At 39.7% G+C, this 20,633-nt stretch overlaps 2 protein-coding genes across 8 annotated transcripts in view; one reads left to right on the top strand and one right to left on the bottom strand.

Annotated features, from left to right (window-relative positions):
• HS3ST5 (heparan sulfate-glucosamine 3-sulfotransferase 5) overlaps window positions 1–20,633 on the bottom strand; it is a 142,543-nt gene that overhangs the window by 76,628 nt on the left and 45,282 nt on the right. For 6 of the 7 annotated variants that reach the window (XM_083433716.1, XM_083433721.1, XM_083433720.1 and 3 more), the window contains exon 2: window positions 17,168–17,369. The exons of the other annotated variant lie outside the window; for it this stretch is intronic. The gene's annotated coding sequence lies outside the window, so the exon portion shown is untranslated. The remainder of the gene's footprint in view (window positions 1–17,167; window positions 17,370–20,633) is intronic. 7 annotated transcript variants of the gene reach the window in all.
• LOC310674495 (uncharacterized protein) overlaps window positions 1–20,633 on the top strand; it is a 141,277-nt gene that overhangs the window by 101,083 nt on the left and 19,561 nt on the right. The gene's annotated exons all lie outside the window — the stretch shown is intronic.

The following is a 20,633-nucleotide window of genomic DNA, read 5'->3' as shown; positions in this document are numbered from 1 at the left end:
TTCAAACTAGGATGGTCAAAAGATAGCCCACCTAATGCCCCCATTCATTTTAAATGATTTATTTATGACATTTGTATTCTGTCCCATAAGATATAGTTCTTTGGGTGGCTTAGAAACATGTAAGGTGTGCTGTCCATAGGTTTTGCCTACAGTTTTGCTTATAAAGAACAGAAAATGTCTATTAATAGTTGCATGCAGGAAAGTCATTTTACACTTTAACACTTTCTTTGGATTTTATATGTGATATAATCCATTTTTCTATTCAGAAAAAAATGAAGTGGCAAATAACAAAACAGAAAAAGTAATAAAAGCAAAATATCAAGTCAGCAAAAACATAGCATTCAAAATACAAAAAAGCAGCAGCAAGAAAGCAAAAACAAAATAAATAGAAATCCATGTAAAGCTACTGGCAGAAAACTGCAGCCAGGCAGGAATGTGTCCTAGCCAATAACTTTCTAGACAATGTATTAGGTCAGCTTGTGTGGCAAAATACACAGTCCTTGGCCCACTCTCTTTATAACAGAGTGATTTCCGAGATCACACACTGTTTTAAAGCTAGTTGAGTCATTCAGTCAAGGCGTTAATTGCTTCTGTTTCTACCTGGCTTAACAGCTTGCCTCTTCTCTATCAAGTCAGTCTGTTAGGCCCCCACAACACTTACAAATCGTGTCCAGCCATCTTTCAGACCAGCTGAAGTAAAATGCAGAAAGCCATTCCTAGAACGAGTCATGCTTCCTTTCATAAGCTATGCAGCTATGCTTATGAGGGGAAATACCTAACATCAAACAACAAACACATTAATTGGCTCTTGGCAAAGGCATGCTAATGGCACCAAAACAACTTGCCAAAATAATGCAAAATAAAGAGTAACTAAGGGAAGTGAGGTCAAAACCTGAACAAAACTTTGGCATCAGTTTGTAGGGAGCCTGAATTTGGAGGTCACATGTTACTGAAGCTGAAGTGAGGCCTTATTGCCTGGCGTCTAAGCAATCTAGGTTCTAGAGCCCTTGCCAATATCAAAGGCTCACGGAACTTCAGCCCTGAGTGTCCTAGCACAGCAGTCTTAAACCTTTTACAACCCAAGGCCCACTTTTAACTCAAGTTTACACTTGGAGACATATTTCTTTTTTAACCATGTATTTGCATTGTGGTAGTTCTGCTGTTGTGACACACCTTCGATCAGGATGTGACCTAGTAGCAGATCTTTACCCACAGCTGAAGATCAATGCTGCCATTACTAATGGGGTAGAAATTTGATTCCGTTTCAATTTAAAGGTGAGCAAAACTTGAGCCTTTGCTAGACAGCATTAATAATTTCTGTGTAGTTTTTTGATAAATTTATTTGGATATGTCAGTGCCAAGAAACCTCTCTTGGAGGAAAAAGTTCATATTTACTTATGTCTATGTTAAATAGTGGGTAGACATAGCAGACGACACAGCGATTCTTCAAAGCAGCTCTTTATTTGTAAGCTGGAACAGAACTGAACAGCAAACAGCTCAGCCGGCCTGCTTTTATAGGCAACCGGCTGTCAACATTGTAGCAACAGCAACCCAGGGTTTCCCGCCTAAAGTAACTGACGTGGACCTGAGTGAAAACTATATACATGATATTCCTGGTGGCCAGGGTGAGAACTTCAATGCATAACACCCTAAGAAAGTTATATAAATTTCATAATACCAGTTATTTCATAATGACATAATTATACCAGTTAATGAGGGCCCGAGCTGCCTCCACAACTATTGTAGTAGATGGCCTGGTGCTGATTTATACCGTAGAGGGCTTGACCCTCTTATTTAAACTTATTCTGTTGTAGTGACTTTAGACTGTAGCCTTTTCTTTGCTTTGTATTGATGTTAAGTGCTGAAATGTGCATAATGAAAGGGCCAAGATGAAAGGAAATGATAAAAACCCTGTATAAAATATCAGCTAGTAGCAGTAATTACAAGCATCAAAATGAAAATGAAAATTTGATATAAACATGAGTAAGTAATGATACAATACTAAAAATAACCACCTTTGAATCAAGCCATTCTACATCAGTAGTCATTTCAATAATATGGACAAAGGGGCAGGGGAGAGAGGAAATTAAATATTAACTATAGTTTAGAATTGATTCCACTACCTTCATTTGTAGAATTTCCTCCCTGCAGAGGTTTGTTTGGCAGGGCTGACTCAAGACATTTTGGCACCTGAGGCTGCCCCCCCGCAAATACTGTCTCTCTCCCTGCCAGGGAAGAAGGGATGAGGGAAGAACTACATCAGAAACAAGGGGGGGAAGAAAATTTGACATTGGGATCTGTTGTTCCAGTGGATCCTCCTGCATGAGACATTCATCTCACTTTTCCTCATGGATGGGCCAGCCCTGGAGCTTAGGGACATTCATGCTATAGTTTCTGCCATATGCTGAAGATGCACCGCTTTACTGTAGCCTTTGACACTTGAAAAACATATTTTTAGGATCCATCCTATTCTGGCTACTATAATTTGCTTTAAATTTACTTCATATTGTATTTTTAAATTGCAGAGATCAGCCCTGTGACCTTATGCACCTGTGTTTGGACACAATCCCAGTTTAGGTATAGTTACTGCCACCCATAATTCTGATCTCTTCTTGTTTGTGCGCGTGTTTTGGTTTTTTTGCTTTGATGCCTGCATGGAAGAGGTGCACTCTACAAAGAAGCTCACTTTAGCAGGTCAGTGAGCCCTTGAAGCATCTAGGGAAATGCTACATGGGCACCACTTTCTTCCCATACATTTCAATGCTGGGGCATGTGGGTGTGTACAAAAAGTGAGGATACCCTTCTTCATGTTTCATTGCAGAAGATCCCACACAGTCACAATATACATGAGAGATATCAAAAGTCACACATCAAGTGTTGTGGAGCCAAATAATTGAACTAAACTCACTTGCCTTTAATCTCATATTTGTTTCATCACATTTATTTATCTATAAAATTTATATTAACATTACAGCAATTTGCCATGGTATGTAAGTCTGCAAGTCAGTACAGTGGTACCTGAAGGTTACAGACGCTTCAGGTTACAGACGCTTCAGGTTACAGACTCCGCTAACCCAGAAATAGTACCTCGGGTTAAGAACTTTGCTTCAGGATGAGAACAGAAATCGCACGGCGGCAGTGCAGTGGCATCAGGAGGCCCCATTAGCTAAAGTGGTACCTCAGGTTAAGAACAATTTCAGGTTAAGAACAGACCTCCAGAACAAATTAAGTTCTTAACCCGAGGTACCACTGTACAGTGTTCCTTATTTATACAAATAATACTGATTTTTGGTGATTATTTCTTTCTATTGTTTCTTAATTTATATTGAACAGTCTCCTTTCAGAGCTCTGGCTATACACCATGACACTGCCCAGAAACAGTGCCTCTGTCTAAGGCTGCAACCCTATACTCGCCCATTGAACTCAACAGAATTTACTTCTGAGTATACACATTTAGGACTGCACTGTTTATTGACAGTCTTGTTATGCCACTTATTATATTTCATTTAACTGTCTAAAAGGTGGTGATGGTGTGGCAGAGCAGGATGGCACTTCCTGTTTTGCCTCAAGTGCCAAAAAGGGGCATACCACCCCTGACCTCAGGATTCAAGAATTTACAACTGTTAGTTCTGAGAGAAGGCAGGCAAGGACCCACAGCCTAGGTGGGGCCAGCAAGCTTGGGGAGTAGATGTGTGATTCCTCAGCTGGAGTAGGCTCAGAGCAGGAGGGGGGGTCATATGCCTCACCAAGCCCAGAAGGTATAACAGGAAAGCTGTCCTGGCCAGGCCTGCATCCGATGTGGTGCAAAACACTAGCAAAAGTCCCACTGAAACGTTTGATGGTTTAAACTACACATTTCATGGTGCCCCACAAAATGAGCCCTCGGCTCCTTAACCAGTGGGGTCAAGATTTCGCCGAAAACCCAACATTGTCTGATTCACCCCAGTGTTTTTCTTCCAATCCCCTTCTCAATGTGCCTAATTTTAATTAATCAATTTTAATCTAGCATGTAAATTCTCAAAACTTGCTTATTTAAACATTCAGCATTTTTGGTACAATCTAATTTATTCTCAGTAACGAAAATTATATTATCAACGTATTTAAGCAGAAAAGTTATTTCCCCATTTTGTTGTTCTTGCCATGAGACATCAGTTGAATTGGACCCCACATAGCACCTAAATTATTTAATTCAGTATTTGAACAATTGGTATTAGTAATTGTATTATAAATTGGTATTGTTATAATTAGGCTATTATTGGATTGTAATTGAAAACTAATAATTTTTTTTTTAAAAAAAAAAATCACAATAATGACAATTGGAAAAATCAGAGATGGAAGGTAAATGGTTTAAATAATAAAGCAAAAAGAAATAATTGCATGGAATAGCAGAAAGGCAAAGGAACCAGAAAATGTGTGGAAGGGAAGTCATATGGTATATGTATACATGCTGTATTTGGTACAAAGTTGCAAGTGTGATGGGGGGGGGTGAATATGATCTCTGTTCCTGGTTTTGAAAATGCAATTTTTAAAAAAAACACTTTCAAAAATACTGAAAATAGAAAATCCTGCACTTAGGTTGCAAGCTGTTTGTGTCATGTGGGTAAGACATAACAACAATATAATTGATTGGGAAGTTGATGTGGGTTACAGAAACTACTGTAAGGTTGGATAAGAAATTTCTGAACTACAGCCTCAACCAGGGAAATTGTAATGGCCAAAGGAAAAAGGCTTTTGACAGGCATAATTGGCACTTTGGCCCTCCCACCTGCTATTTTGGGTAGCCAATTACTTCCTTGAGGGAAGGATCAAATTAAACTGCAGGTGGCAAATCCCATACTGGGTAATTCCTCTCTCCCAACCTGCAGAAGTAAATCAACCCCCATTCTTTTTTTTATTCAGACACAAGCAGGATATGGTTACGAATTGACAACAGGGGCAAGATAGAGCAGCTGGAACAAACTATTCATGTCATACATAATTTTGGTAAGTGAGGTGGGTGCTAACTGTTGAAGCCAAACCTATGGACAAAGGGGAGGTGGTGGTGGGCCTTTGTTTTTCTTGTTGTGATAAAATGTGGTGCCTTCGTCTTCCATTTTTATAACCAGCAGAATTGCAAACTTGGAATTAAACAGTGACCTTTCTAAACACTCAGATTATGACCAAATTTGGGGAAGAGGGACTTGAGCAGTTACCAGCAATAAAGCATACCGAACATTTTCTGAGAGACAGAAGGGAAATTACAGTAGAACTCCCTTGCCAACATGGAAATGAAGTGCTGCCCCCTCTTGAAAACAACCACAGTGGAACAAATTACCGTAGGAGCAAGTACACAACATAACACTTAGATTTGGCATTGCACAGTAGGGTTGGGATGACTGCTTTACAGTTGAAATTATTTTCTTAGTCAAGTCAGCTGTTTGTAACCACGGCCATATATTGCAGAAATGATTTCACAAATATATAAGCACACCGAAAGAAGCATGACAGTGACACATATGGGTATGAGTATTAAATACTTCATAGCATACAGCCAGATATTTTATTTTACTTATAACGTTTAAGTTTCACCCTCCCTCCAAGGAGCTTAAGGTAGCATACATGACTCTTACTTCACAACACCCCTGTGAGGTAGGTTAGGTGCAGACAGTAGCTGGCCCTAATCTCTCAGGTCCTAGTCCATGACTACACCACATTGGCAAACAGCAGAAAACAACACAGATTGTACCATTAGGAAGCCACAGACAGTACTTACTGACTGTTGTATTTGGGCTAGATCTGAATGCAAACCCTTGAACTAATGCTTGTGGCAAAATCTGACACGGACCATGTTGCATTATTGAGATGAACTGGAACTAGCTAGGTGTTAATTTGCAATCAATAAAGACTACAGACTGCTTAAGTCTGTTTGTGTTTTCTTACCCTTAGAGAGATGTAGGTAAAGTTACTGCCAGTTCTTCTCAGTCAAATCTTCATGCTAGTTGACTTACTAAACCACAGGACAAATCTGAGCAAAGTTTAGAGTGCACAAAAGGCCCAATAATAAATCACTTTGAATTGTATGCCAATGCTATAGATAAGATGCTTAGTAAGAATACCAGAGTGGGAAAGAGTTGGAAGTGAGCAAGGGAAAGTTTATTGAACTGCAATATTGGCTTCCTGTGCAATATTAGTTCTACTGAGTTAAGAAAACTTCTGATAACCCCTTGTGTTTCAACATTCCGTCATTTTAATGTTTGCAAATAGAAATTTCCCTTCCTGATATAAAAGGACTAAGTGAAAAATAAATGAAGCCAAGCAAGCATTGTACTTCTCTACTGAACTTGTCAGCTTTCACCTGCTGAATATACCATTCAGCTTTTGGGAACAGAGTGGCTTTGTTAAGTTTCTCTAAGCCTTCCTAATTATGTACATTTGATAGTGCAGAATTCTTTCATTTGAGACAGCTTATATTATCTGATGCAGCTCTTTCAAAACTATTCAGAAACATCATCTGCCAGGATCAAGAGTAATTGAACTGATATCTATTGGGTTTTATCTGCAGCTTTAGTGCATAATTTTTCATTTTCTTTAGAAGGCTTTTAACATAGAGACAGAGCGTTCCTACAGTCCCACAGAGGTGTTTTGACATTAGACTTAATAAAGCATGAAGAACTCATTAATAAATAATGTTCTGCTAGGTTAACAAATAAAACTGAATGCATTTGTTGGACCCAAGAGTAAATTGCATCGAACATGTGACTTGTTTAAAAGATTGCAATGGTTATTCTGTTGGAGCATTCGGCATGTCTCAACACATCAGTGCACTTTTTTTTAAAAAAAAAAAAATCACTTCAGAAGTTCATGTATCCGCAATTAGAACGTAGTCTGTCAGTTTGGAGATGATTTCTGCTAGCCTGAAGTTTGTCTAAGTAAGCATCCATGATGCTGACAAAGAGGCAGTTAAGCAGCATTAGTAGTCTTTGTTGAGAGACTATCGCTCCCTGTCATTTTCAAAGTCAATTCATGAATTAATGGAATCGTTCTACATCAGAGCAAAAAGTTACATAATTTTATACTGCTTTTATACTCTGGATACAACTATCCCTTTCTGTTTCTAATCAAACTTAGAATGCTATGTATGTACCAATCAAATGAACATCCGGTTATAAGCAATGCAGTGTGCAGACTGGTGAGATCAGTACTAAGATGTTCATTCCAATGTGCTGTTGGAAGGACATTTCATTTACTCTTGTGGTTTGTGACAGAGCAAGTGTTAATGTCTCCTTCATGGATCACTGCCTTGTCATGGCGAAGGGACTTGAACAGCTCAGAGAAGCTATGAGCTATGCCATGCAGGGCCACCCAAGAAGGACAGGTCATAGAGTAGATTTTTGACTAAACGTGATTAACCTGGAGCAGAAACCGTCAAGCCACTCCAGTGTCCTTGCCAAGAAAACTTCATGGACAAAGACAACAGGCATATAAAAGTTATGATGATGGAAGATGAGCCTCTCAGGTCGGAAGGCATCCAACATGCTACTGAGGAAGAGCGGAGGACAAGCACAAGTAGATTCAGAGCTGATAAAGCGGCTGGGCCAAAGCCAAAAGGTCGCTCAGTTGCAGATATGCCTGGAAGCGAAAGGAAAGTCCAATGCTGTAAAGAAAAATATTGCATAGGAACCTGGAATGTAAGAACCATGAAGCTTGGTAAGTTGGATGTGGTCAAAAATGAGATGGCAAGAATAAATATTGACATCCTGGGCATCAGTGAACTAAAATGGATGGGAATGGGTGAATTCAGTTCGGATGACCATCATATCTACTACTGTGGGCAAGAATCCCGTAAAAGAAATGGAGTGGCCCTCATACAACACCTTTTAGAAATGACACCAAAGAAGGATGTTCTTCTCATTATGGGGGATTGGAATGCTAAAATAGGGAGTCAAGAGATAAAAGGAACAACTGGCAAGTTTGGCCTTGGAGTTCAAAACAAAGCAGAGCAAAGGCTGGTCATCAAAAACACGCTTTTCCAACAACACAAGAGACGACTCTACACATGGACATCACCAAATGGGCAGCATCAAAATCAGATTGATTATATTCTCTGCAGCCAAAGATGGAGAAGCTCTATACAGTCAGCAAAAACAAGACCTGGAGCTGACTGTGGCTCAGATCATCAGCTTCTTATAGCAAAATTCAAAATTAAACTGAAGAAAGTAGGAAAAACCACTGGGCCAGTAAGATACAATCTAAATCAAATCCCTTATGAATACACAGTGGGAGTGAGGAACAGGTTTAAGGATTTAGATTTGGTGGACAGAGTGCCTGAAGAACTATGGATCGAGGCTCGTAACATTATACAGGAGAAAATCATCCCAATGACAAGGAAATGCAAGAAAGCAAAGTGGCTGTCCAATGAGGCCTTACAAAGAGCGGGGGAGAGAAGGCTAGCGAAATGCGAGGGAGATAGTGAAAGATACAGGAAATTGAATGCAAATTTCCAAAAAATAGCAAGGAGAGACAAAAGGGCCTTCTTAAACGAGCAATGCAAAGAAATAGAGGAAAACAACAGAATGGGAAAAACCAGAGATCTGTTCAAGAAAATTGGAGATATGAAAGGAACTTTTCATACAAAGATTACCATAATAAAGGACAAAAGTGGTAAGGACCTAACAGAAGCAGAAGACATCAAGAAGAGGTGGCAAGAATACACAGAGGAATTATACCAGAAAGATATGGATGTTTCGTATACCCCAGGTAGTGTGGTTGCTGACCTTGAGCCAGACATCCTGGAGAGTGAAGTCAAATGGGCCTTAGAAAGCACTGCTAATAACAAGGCCCATGGAAGTGATGATATCCAGCTAAACTATTTTAAATTTTAGAAGATGATGCTGTTAAGGTGCTACACTCAATATGCCAGCAAGTTTGGAAAACTCAGCAGTGGCCAGAGGATTGGAGAAGATCAGTCTACATCCCAATCCCAAAGAAGGGCAGTGCTAAAAAATGCTCCAACTACCAATAGCACTCATTTCACACGCTAGCAAGGTTATGCTTAAAATTCTACAAGGCAGGCTTAACAGTATGTGGACTGAGAACTCCCAGAAGTGCAAGCTGGGTTTCGAAGGGGCAGAGGAACCAGAGACCAAATTGCAAACATGTGCTGGATTATGGAGAAAGCTAGAGAGTTCCAGAAAAACATCTACTTCTGCTTCATTGACTACGCAAAAGCATTTGACTGTGTCAACCACAGCAAACTATGGCAAGTTCTTAAAGAAATGGGAGTGCCTGATCACCTCATCTCTCTGTTGAGAAATCTCTATTTGGTAGAAGAAGTGACAGTTAGAACTGGATATGGAACAACTGATTGGTTCAAAATTGGGGAAGGAGTATGACAAGGCTGTATATTGTTTCCCTGCTTATTTAACATATGCAGAATTCATCATGCGAAAGGCTGGACTGCATGAATCCCAGGCATCTGGTTGGCCACTGGTAAAGCAGGATGCTGGACTAATGGGCCAATGGGCTGATCCAGCAGGCTCTTTTTATGTTCTTGTATTGACTCAGGAATCCAGTAATCCTGTAAGTAACTGCTGTACATGCTTCTTGAATTCCTTTGTAGGAAACTAGGTTGAGTCTAGTTAATACCTCTGTGGAAGGCTTCCAGTTTTTGGCCATATGCACAGCACTAGCATAGTATAGATTTAGCAGATAACTGGCATGGAAAATGAAAGGAAAAGAGCTTAATAATGCCATATGCTCTCTCTCTCTCTCTCTCTCTCTCTCTCTCTCTCTCTCTGTGTGTGTGTGTGTGTGTGTAGAAGAGGATAGATGATGCCATGGACAGCATATGGAAACAATTTCTTTTACTTATCTCCATAAGCAGAAATATATCAGCTGCTATTCAAAAGAAGAGAGTTCATATCCTCAAATCAAAAGTGGCTTATAAATAAAATCCTGACACCGTGTGAAAACAGATCAGACACCCTTTTAAGAGATTGCAAAAGATGTTGAGACAGGAGAAAGCCCTTATAACAATATGGATGATCTACATACATTCTATTCAACTACAGAATTACTTTGTAGATCTGACATTATTGCTTTCTCAGTTGCATGCATATTCATTTGGGGGGAAATGCACAAAATATTTCAGCTAGAGTTAGAATATGAACTTGAACTACCACAATCCATCAAAAATTGTTAGAAAAATTAGAGAGTGAGAGAGCCATTATTTTAATATTTTCTCCTTGAATTACTAATTTAAAAGACATTTGCAATTAAACACCTTTAAGAAATAGTGAGATAATTTCACTGTATTTGAAGTGTTAAAATGTATTTGAAGTGCTATATAATTGCAGCTGGAGCATAAGATAATTTCTCCTGGCTCGGCCCCCATTTAAAAATTATTTTTGCAGAGAAATGTGTTATCAGTTATCTAGGGAAATAGTATTTCATTTTCAAGGAAGCAGATACCTGGTTTTTGTTATCTTAGTAAGAGACGCAGCTGTTTCAGTAAATCTCGCCAAGCTTATTAACATCTTTGTGCTGAAGTATAGTCTACAAGTCTACAAAAAGGTGTCCTGGGGAAAAACACCAAATATGGAAAGTAGTAATCAGTCATGGTGATAATATACCAGTGTTCCCATTTCAGGTGCTCAGTGGGCTCTTCCTCAATCCCACACACCAAAAGCATGAGGTGCTTGTCTTCACAACTGCACAGAAACATGCACAGGACTAGCAAAGGTATCTTGCCATACCAAGTACCAAGTACCAGGTACCAAATACCAAGTATAATGTATATGAAGATATATGAAACATACAAAGACACTTTATCCAGTATATCTGAAGGAGTGTCTCCACCCCCATCATTCTACCTGGACACTGAGGTCCAGCACCGAGGGCCTTCTGGCGGTTCCCTCACTGCGAGAAGCCAAGTTACAGGGAACCAGGCAGCGGGCCTTCTCAGTAGTGGTGGCCTCAATGTAGAACACCCTCCCACCAGATGTCAAAGAGAACAACAACTACCAGACAACTTTAGAAGACATCTGAAGGCATCCCTCTTTAGGGAAGCTTTTAATGTTTGATGTATTACAGTATTTTAATATTTTTTTGCAAGCTGCCCAGAGTAGCTGGGGAAGCCCAGCCAGATGGGCGGGGTATAAATAATAAATATGATGATGATGATGATGATGATGATACTATGAGTCATTGGTCCACCCATCCCAGGATTGTCTATGCCAACTGACAGCTATCCACAAAGGCCTGAGACATAGGCATTTCCCATCCTTATTTTCTGAGATGCCAGGGACTGAACTGGAGCCCTTATACAGTAGATGCAAAGCACATACTATACCTCTGAGCCATGAAGCCTTCCAGGGCACCTGCTTTTCTCCACTTAAAGTCAGTGCTACATCACTTAATGGGGAGAGTAATAAGCAGAGATGTTCTGCAGGCTTTTGCAACATTCTGTTTATATACACAGGACCTTCTGCTCCCTCTAGTATTATGGATGAATCTCTCCTCCACAGCCGGACCCTGAGTTATTATTAAATTAATTATGCAAAAGGCTTCCTCATCCTTCTCTTTCCTTTTTCTTGGTACTGCTTAGGATACACACATTTAATTTTTAGACTGCATTATAAAAAGGGAAACGTGTGAAATCACAAGAGGCTGAAAGGTAGAAAACACTCCTTTATCCTTTCTCTTCCCTACATCTGGCATCACTGCCATCTACCTCTCAAAACTGGTTACTAGGTTTGGTTACTTATTTGGTATGGGAGACTGCAGTGGTCTGCCATTAACTCCCTGCCCATCTAATCCTAGCAAAGGCACATGTCCACATTTTTATGTGTTTTATTCTGTCTGACTTAGAGACTTCGTAGAGACAAAACCAAAAATTCCTAGCTTGACTGTGCTTGACTGAGATGGGGACTTGGTGAGTGATTGGGCAGATGGAAACATCTTACTCCTGTATAGGAGTTGCCCAATTCTCAGGGCTCTTCCCCAAAACAAAATGTGACCACAGGGAGGGGGCAGCATTAAACAATTCATACTATTTCAGTGGCACAGTTTAAGCAGCACGAACACCTGAGCACAGACCACCACCATTTTCTTTCTTCCCACAGAACCTCTAAAAAAAAGATGACAGGCTGCTAGCATCCTTCCCAGAAACATCGTAATTCCCTTTCCTACATTTCATGTCCTTAGGATGAACCTCTTTGTAGAGATCTATACATAATTTGCACCTTTTGACAATTTTGGCTTGGGGTGTGTGTGAATGGCTATTTCAACAGAGTGCTGCATGTTATAAGCAATGCCATCATATAAACCACTTTGCATGTATTAAAAGCAAGTGCTTTATTAGATGGGGCAATTTAAGCACATTACTTTTCACTTGTGGAAGCTAGGAAGTGTTGCATTATGGATGAATTAGATTGTTGTATGTTTAAAGCATGTGTTACCTGGAACTGAGGTTTGCTAGATATATCACATTATAACATATACATCTGCATGATGATGGCAGGACCCCTGATGTGAGGAAGATAGGAAAATTATTATAATCTCCATTTCTAAATTGAATGAGCATTTTGCTCAGCAGAAACCTCTTGACTGCAAATAGTCTGAGATTACATCCTGCTGTTTAAGGTACCTGTGTGTGTCTGTCTGCATGTGCATGTGTTTATGAGCACTCATTTATTTTTAAACTGAACATAAGTTTCTCACATTCCTTTAAATCAGATATCTTTGATATCCTAGACTGTTAGAGCTACTCACATGTTGTCACAGACAGGTCATATTAGTGCAATAGCTATTTTATGATTTATTTATTTATTTGAATTATTTGTATTATTCTGACCCAGGAGATGAGTCACTCTCCTACAGAAAAAGTACTCAAGCCTACCCTTATCAATCTCAGGATGAAACTCACAGCTGCCCTGATTGAAAAGGACATGAAAGAAATTATGCAACAAAAACTCATTTCAGTTCAACAGCTACAATAAAACTGGGGAATGGAGAATTACACAGAGGCTGCATTCAGACAAGAGATTAAGGCTTGGCTTAGTGCTACAGGAACAACAATCTCCCCTCATATCTCCCCTCTTGCATGGCCACAAGGGTGATATTCAAATATTCCCATTACATTTTATATCAACTGCAGTTTAGGGGGTCATCTGAACTCTAAACTGTGGTTAATCTTAACTCTGGTTAATGAAAATAAGCCACCTGCATAAACTATGGCTTGAGTTCAGTTTGTATCCACTGGCCAAAGTTAAGATTAACCCAGTTTGTCCATGTTCAAATAACACGGCCAACTGTGGTTAATCTAAAACAGAAGTGAAAGGTCCTAAAGTCCTCCTCACAGTCACTTTCCACCAGAAGAGGAATGGAAAGCACCCAAGCCCAAACCTTGCTGCAGGTTGTTCTTGTAATGCTGAACTGGCCCATAGCCATCAAGGCCTACTCAACATTCAGAGCACCATGCCACCTGCTAATCTTGGTTAACAAGGCATATTACAGGAAGGGAAACAAAAATTGTGCAGAGAGCAGCCTGCACTTTATTTCCACACAGGAAAAAAACAGGCAACGATAAATGACTCAGATTCATATTTTGTTTTGATCCTTTATTGCTGTACAAAAGAGGTAGCCTTTGGTAGTTACTTCTACACAAGCCCATATTCTTCTCTAGAGAAAAAAAGAGAGGCTCTATTAAAAGGTATGAGCAGCGTGGGTAACAATGGGACAGCAATCTAGGAAAGTGATATAAAATTATAATGTGTCAATCCAAAGAAAACGAGTTACTGATTTAGAGGTAAGAGGACAAAAAGGGACAAAAGATGCTTTGTAGTGTTGGATTGCAAGAAATGAAACCAGGATGGAAGAGAGACAGTTGTGGGATGGGGATGTTTGTAGTCACCAAAGGGTTATCTTCCCTCCCTTTTTCTGTACATAGTGTTAAAATGTTGTTGCATCTTTCTGTTTTTTTTCTGTGTTTGCTAAGGGTTGCACATTAAGCTTCCTTAATGTGGGTTTTTCTGTCTCAGCCCCACTTTTTAGAAAGCGTATTCTCCTTCATGGAGAGCACGTGTTGTGGGCAAACAAGACATCCTTCTGTTGCTGGGCGGGTTAGTTTGGATGGCCACAAATCTTATTGGGCACCTCTTGGTCATTGGGAAGAATGTGACATTGTAATTTATGATTGACAACCAAGGGGCCATTTATTCCTTGTGTGCAGCGTTGAGTTGCCTCTTTTCGCTGCACGCATTGGATCACTCACCCACCCTCCCTATATTTAGGGCTGTTTGTGTTGACCTTGCTATGCCTGTCATGGGGTCATCTGCTTTGGGGCAGGAGCCTGGTAGGAATTTTTCCATTTGGCTGATTGGCCGGTGCCATTTGGTTTTTTGCCTACTGAATAGCAAAATCTTCACAACTTGTAGGGTTGCGGTTAGGCATTGGTTAAATTTGGTTGGTGGAGGGAGTATGGTTGGCAGTGCCTGCCCCTCCAATGCTGCTGCTGCAAGGGTATTCCGTTAACGGAATCACGGGGCTCGCCATGCTCTTGTCCGAACCCCTGTCAAGGGGCTAGGGCCACGCAAGAGCCCCTGGGAACATTTGGGGAGAGGTGAGGGCCTGGCACCCAGCTCTATTCTCTCCCCAAAATGTTTTCCCTTATTGACTTTCGCAGGCTTGCGGATGTCAGTTCTGTTCCTACCTCTAGGTGGGAACAGATAGTCGCAAACCAATGCCTAAGCAACCACTTACATTCTGTAATCAATAAAGTTGTGGCCAAAAAAATTCTGTGTGAATTGTGTTTTATTTGAGGGTGGCTTGGGGACCTCGACATGCAAGAGAGTATTCTATGCTTTTTATTGAAAACATGGAGTTTACTACCACAGCTATCACAGCTGCATTTATTCAAAAGTAAATTCATTATTATTTTTTGTTAAACCAGTTACAATATTTCCCCATACCTGTTACCATTTCCCATTGAAAGATCACTGACGTATTACTATTCACTTTAGTGCAGAGCTTTAGTTGCATGCTTTCGTTGCTGTTCTGTTACATTTATTATGCAATGGGTTTTTTCTTCTTGTATTTGGAATAGCTAATTGATGCCATTGGGACATAAGTCTCTTCTGATAAAGGACTGCATGTTGTCTGTCTCTTATTTATGGTTTATAACTGGAGAAATAATATATACAGCATGCACACAGTAGTTACAGACATACTAAAAGGCAGACAGATTGAGTACCACAGTATAATTCTGCTGAGGGATTTATATGGTATCATTTACCACAAAGTGGAAATTACAATGTAGTAACACTGCGAAGTTTTAGTTTTGTCTTTATTAATCACCATACTCCCATGCCTTATAATAGCCAAGGCAGAAAAAACTTAGAATAAATTATTCTCAATCCCCTCCACACACTTGATTCTCAAAGTGCTTTGGCGGCAGAATACCTAGACTGGTGCAAAGGGAGCATTTTGAAACGAAGGCTGGTGTATTTTCTGCCTAGCAGACTTTCCAGCTCTTCAGCTGTTTATCATGGCATGTTTATGTTCTGCCTTACCCATTCTCTGCCCTACAGGGGCTATGAGAGTCTTTTAAAAGTAGAGGTGGAAACTTTAAATGAATTCACACATGCATGTTCCTAGCTTAAGAACTGCAACTTTGATTGGTAACTTGTATGTGTAAGTAGGCATCACGTATCAAATGTTGAATGAAAGCTGACCTAAGACTTCAAAACAAAACCCCACAATTTAACTGGTAGAGGCAGTCCAGTGAACAACAGGGAGTCATCACATCCTGATGAGACATGTTCAGTCCTAAACATGTACATGCAGCACATGGTGGTTATACAGATTTAAAGTTAGGTCTGTCTCCTCCAAGTCTAACATTATAGTCTAACATTATAGTCACTGTTCCACTATGGAGTGTATGAGCAATAAATTGGAGAAAGAGGGAGAGAGGGGAAATATCAAAGGAAATCAGCATTTAAAAATGCTGATAAAGAACAGTACATTTGAAGTTTTTAGTTAATTACTTCCAACGTTCTTCAGTTAAGAATCTTTTGCAATGGGGAATATTCACTTGCCACTATGATAAGGCATCACATATATATCAAGTCAAACAAATACATTCATTTTCAGCTGCAAAAAGTGGGCAGTGTGAAATGAGATATGAGAACCCCCAAGGAAACGAGGGAGTATAAACAGCAGAGGCCAGAGAAAGCCCCAAAGTCCAAAAGTCCTTAACTAAGGTAAGTACACTGGAGGGACAGTAAGTGGCGAAACCTTCTGTGCCCCCTTTGCCATACATCACCTGGTGATCTCGTTAGACTAGTTTCTAATAAACATTGGGGTTTTCCCCTGTGGCATTAACAGCATGTATATAAACTATGGATCAGTAATTAATCTCTTAGGGCCAAGCTAGATACAACTTGGAATATCCATGATCAGATTGCCTGACCTTTTTTTTTCTTCAGCTAAAAGCGGGAGTGGGGTGGAGTGGTTCAGGGCAGCAGTGCAGAAGGAGGGTTTTAAATCCTGGTTCCTCAGTGAAAATGCTCACCACCAAAGGTGTCATCAGCTGGAGAGATTTGGGAAAGGGGTATCTGGATAGCTGTCTTTTCAAAAAGAAACCTCATTGGTTAATCATGGCTTCTTGGGGTGAGATTTCCATCACGAATGAGGAAGAGAAAGAGTTAATGCTCTCCATGCGCAAGTGTCATGGTCCCAATTCATTCCACTCCATTATCGAATGTAGCTTCCCATTAATTAATTCTATATTCACCTAAAGTGTTGCAATTTTTGTATCGATACAGCACTCACATCCAATACAAGCATAGCTATTTTTTTCCAGTGATACAACATCCCATTTGATACGTTCAGGTTAAATCAGTTTTGGAATCTGCAAAAGCAAATCTGTCAGATCGAGAGAAAGCACTAGATGCTTTTCCAGTAGGAAATTTGTTCCATGACATTCCAAAAAGAAAGGAAGGAAGGAAGGAAGGAAGGAAGGAAGGAAGGAAGGAAGGAAGGAAGAAAGATTCTCTCTCCCAAGTATAAATAAAATGCTATACCGCTCATGGAAAACAGACATCTATTAACTCTGCCCGCCCACCCCACTGTACTATATACACAGAAACAAACAGTTCTAAAGCTGTAGGCTTTCAAATAATCCACCAACCTTTTTATCCTTATACTCATCCAGAAGATCGGATACATCTACTTTAGACCAAGAACATTCAAAGAAGAATTTATGTCTGCCAGTCTTCAGTGCTCAAACGCCTTCAGAGTTTATAAGAGAGATCAGTGATATGGTAAAAAGGCTCCAGATGCAAAAGGGATGAATAGATATTTCTTCTTAAATGTGTTCTGACTTGTTAAGGCTGTAGGGGGAAAAACAGAATGCAGTTATTTTGAAGAAGCAATATTGTTCATGTAAGTCTAAAACAACAATAAAATACAGGGCCACAAAATTATACTATAGCAGCCTTCCAGGTGCTTTGGACTACATCTCCCATCCTCCCTGATTTTTTACCATGCTAGCTGGGGCTGATGGGAGTTGTTGTCCAACACCTCTGGAGGGCACTATGGTGAGGAAGGCTGGGATATAGGAATGCAATTGTATTGATTAGCACTGTGCATCTATAAATGCCCATCCCTAACTTAATGTTCTCTTTTAAAACAAATGGTGTAAACTTGGAAGACAGTCAGTGTCAGCCATTTATCTATCTATCTATCTATCCATCCAATCCACTTCTACACAGTAACCTCCACTAGAATAACAACAAAGAATAGCTGATAAGGGGCGGGGATAGCATGGGTAGAGGCTGCTTGTTATGAATTCTCCTACAATATGTTAATTTGATCATATTGTACACATTTTTTTTCAAATCAACAGGTTATCATTGGGGGTTTCTCTTATATCCGTTTTTGGCAACACAGGTTTCTGCGGCTTAAAATAACTATTATTTCACCTCCTCTTTTATATATTCCAGTAATATGACTTGTGGATTTGCAGTTGCTACGTATAAGGGGCCCAGAAATTCAGAACTTTGGGGCAGCTCAAGAATATATGTAAGTAATTCTGCCCTTTGTGTCCTACATCTCCAACAATTATTTTGAATTATCTCATTTAATTTGTTTGGGGTAAGGTGCCAAAGATATTGAGTTGGTTTTTTAAAATCTTTAAAATATGTTTATATTAGTTTGGGTTCAAAACATTTGGGGCTTTGCTGCGCATATTTGTATGTAATGTTTACTTCTTCCCCTTAGTTTAAAAAGTGATTTGACAATTAGGCAAAAAGAAGAAAATGTATGAGTTGCTACTGAAGTACATGCTATTTTATTTTTTTAAAGGACATGCACTTTGCCCTGTGCATTCATTATCCTGTCTTCTGAAAAGACTGCCATTATATAGAAAAGATTATCTATGCTTTAGGAAAGAAGCTTTTTAAAATGTTTCCTCCCAGTGAAATCTTGAACTCAGTATTTAAGAGGGAAGCTAAGCTGATAAGTGGAAAGTAGACTGAATTTAAAATAAAAGCTTCCACTTCTTCCTCCCCTTGAGAGTATATTTAGCTCACAGCATACAAATAAATAAATCTTCATTTAAATTGAGATGCAGTGTTGTTCAATAAAAGTGATGTTGTCAGCCTTGATATGAAAGGTTCTACCCATAATTCTGCATCCCAAGCACAACATTTCCAGAGCTTGGCTTGGGAGCTTTCTATCCATCACTAAGCAGAAGAAAGGAATGAACATCAGTAGCATTAGGAAAACATCTATATGTTCACTACTATTTACTGCCTTGGAATGTGTATGAAGTAGTTAAAGCATGATAGCAAAGTCTGTGTTCAAGGCATACATTTGTTCTCAACAGAACAAACAGAGTTAAAAATAAATAAATAAATGAAACCAGACTTGATTTCAGATGAACTTGGATACACACTGATTGGATACACACTGCCTTGGATACACACTGATTTAATTTTACTGCTCAGCAGCCCTCCGTGCCCCATCCCACAATGTTAATGAGTGTTTCCCATCTCTCTAGAGAGACTTTTAGGGGAATGCAAGTGGCTGCAGGGGAGGAGCGAGCAGGAAACTCTATTTTCTTAAACTTCCTTAAATTAACTTACCTTAAGATCGAATCCATTATCTACCATGCTTCTACTGCCACTAGTGGGAGCCAATGAGAGCAAGGGTTCTGCCTCTTTATACAAGAAGACCATCTACTTGAACCCTCTCATGCAGTGTTCCAGCATTTGAGGATATAGCATTGGCTAGTCTCCCAGTGAACATACTCAAGGGAATCTCTCTAAACGATGGTGGCTGCTGCAACTGTTGTTGGACTACAGTTAGGTGAGCAGCAGCCAAAATGGTGTCCTCCAACCATTGTTGGACTACAGTACCCACCATCCTCTATCCCAGAGCTTTCCAAACTGTGTGTCATAACACATTAGTGTGTTGGCTGCAGTGTGTAGGTATCTTGCATGAACGCTCCCCACACTCCTCCCAGGGCTGGAAAGGGCCTAGTTTAACTTCCGGTTTGCTAATAAAACTGAACTACTGTGTCGTGAAATGATGCATGTCTAAAAAGTGCGTCTGCTGGCTGGGGCTGATGGAAGTTGCCATCCAGGCGGAGAAAGGCTGGTCTGCATGGTCTCTTAGTAACACCAAACTAGCATGTACAATTGTTTTGAAATTATTATCAAGACTGTAAATATTAAATGATATTTTTTTCTAAAGAAAAAAATCACAGCAAAAAAGTAATCCTGTAATGTATAAAGCTATAAAGTACAGACATTTTTCAAGTGGGATCTGTAACAGCAATGAAGCAAAGTTGTATGACTTGTACAAATAACAAATGATAAATGTTATTGAAGGGCTTTAATACTCTAACCAAGGTGTTTTTGCTCAAAGGAGATTCTCAAAGGGCGTTTTGAGGTCATATTAATGCAACTTTCAGAAATATGTTCTGCACACCTTTATTCTATTACACAACACAGCAAACATTGTATCTTCACATTCTTTTTTTTATCTACAATCTCAATGGAATAATGGTTTGGGATTTGTTCATTTTAGGATTTTATTATGGGATTTAATGAATTTTTTTTGGAACTGAGGCAACCACAAAGTTTTCTGAAAAGATTATTGCAATCTAATCGAGTCATGAGATAAGCACTCCCCTCTTCTTCTCACGATGCTTCCAGAAACATAAATATTTACAACTTTATCTACTCTGATTATTCATTCTTTGCAGAAGCATCCATATTTTCTGAAAGCAGATAAGTACCAAAGAAATGAATGCCATTTTGCTTAGTTCCTATCATCATGAAGAATATGGGCCTATTATCAGGAAATGCTATGATCTGGAAATCCATCATAGCAGTCCTACAGAAAAGCACAATGTAACTTGGAGAGCAATGCCCATGGAACACTCCTGATAGCAGAGCATGTGCTAACAGAGCAAGCATGGAGGCTGCAGAGGCACCAGCTAAGGAGTCAGGTCATGTTCAAGGCTCTCTAGGCCAGCTGCTGGTGATCAGTGAACCACTCTGCCTTAGGCTGTCAGACAGGATTCCTCAGAAGTTCCTCCTAGACCAGCAGGTCCTGTATGGTCACTGCCAGGACCAGGGCCATCTTTA

The sequence above is a fragment of the Podarcis tiliguerta genome (genome assembly GCF_965153285.1).
Source record: "Podarcis tiliguerta genome assembly, chromosome: 3".
Lineage (NCBI taxonomy): Eukaryota > Metazoa > Chordata > Lepidosauria > Squamata > Lacertidae > Podarcis > Podarcis tiliguerta.
The sequence above is the reverse complement of the archived record's forward strand: the minus strand, read 5'-3'. Positions and strand labels throughout refer to the sequence as shown.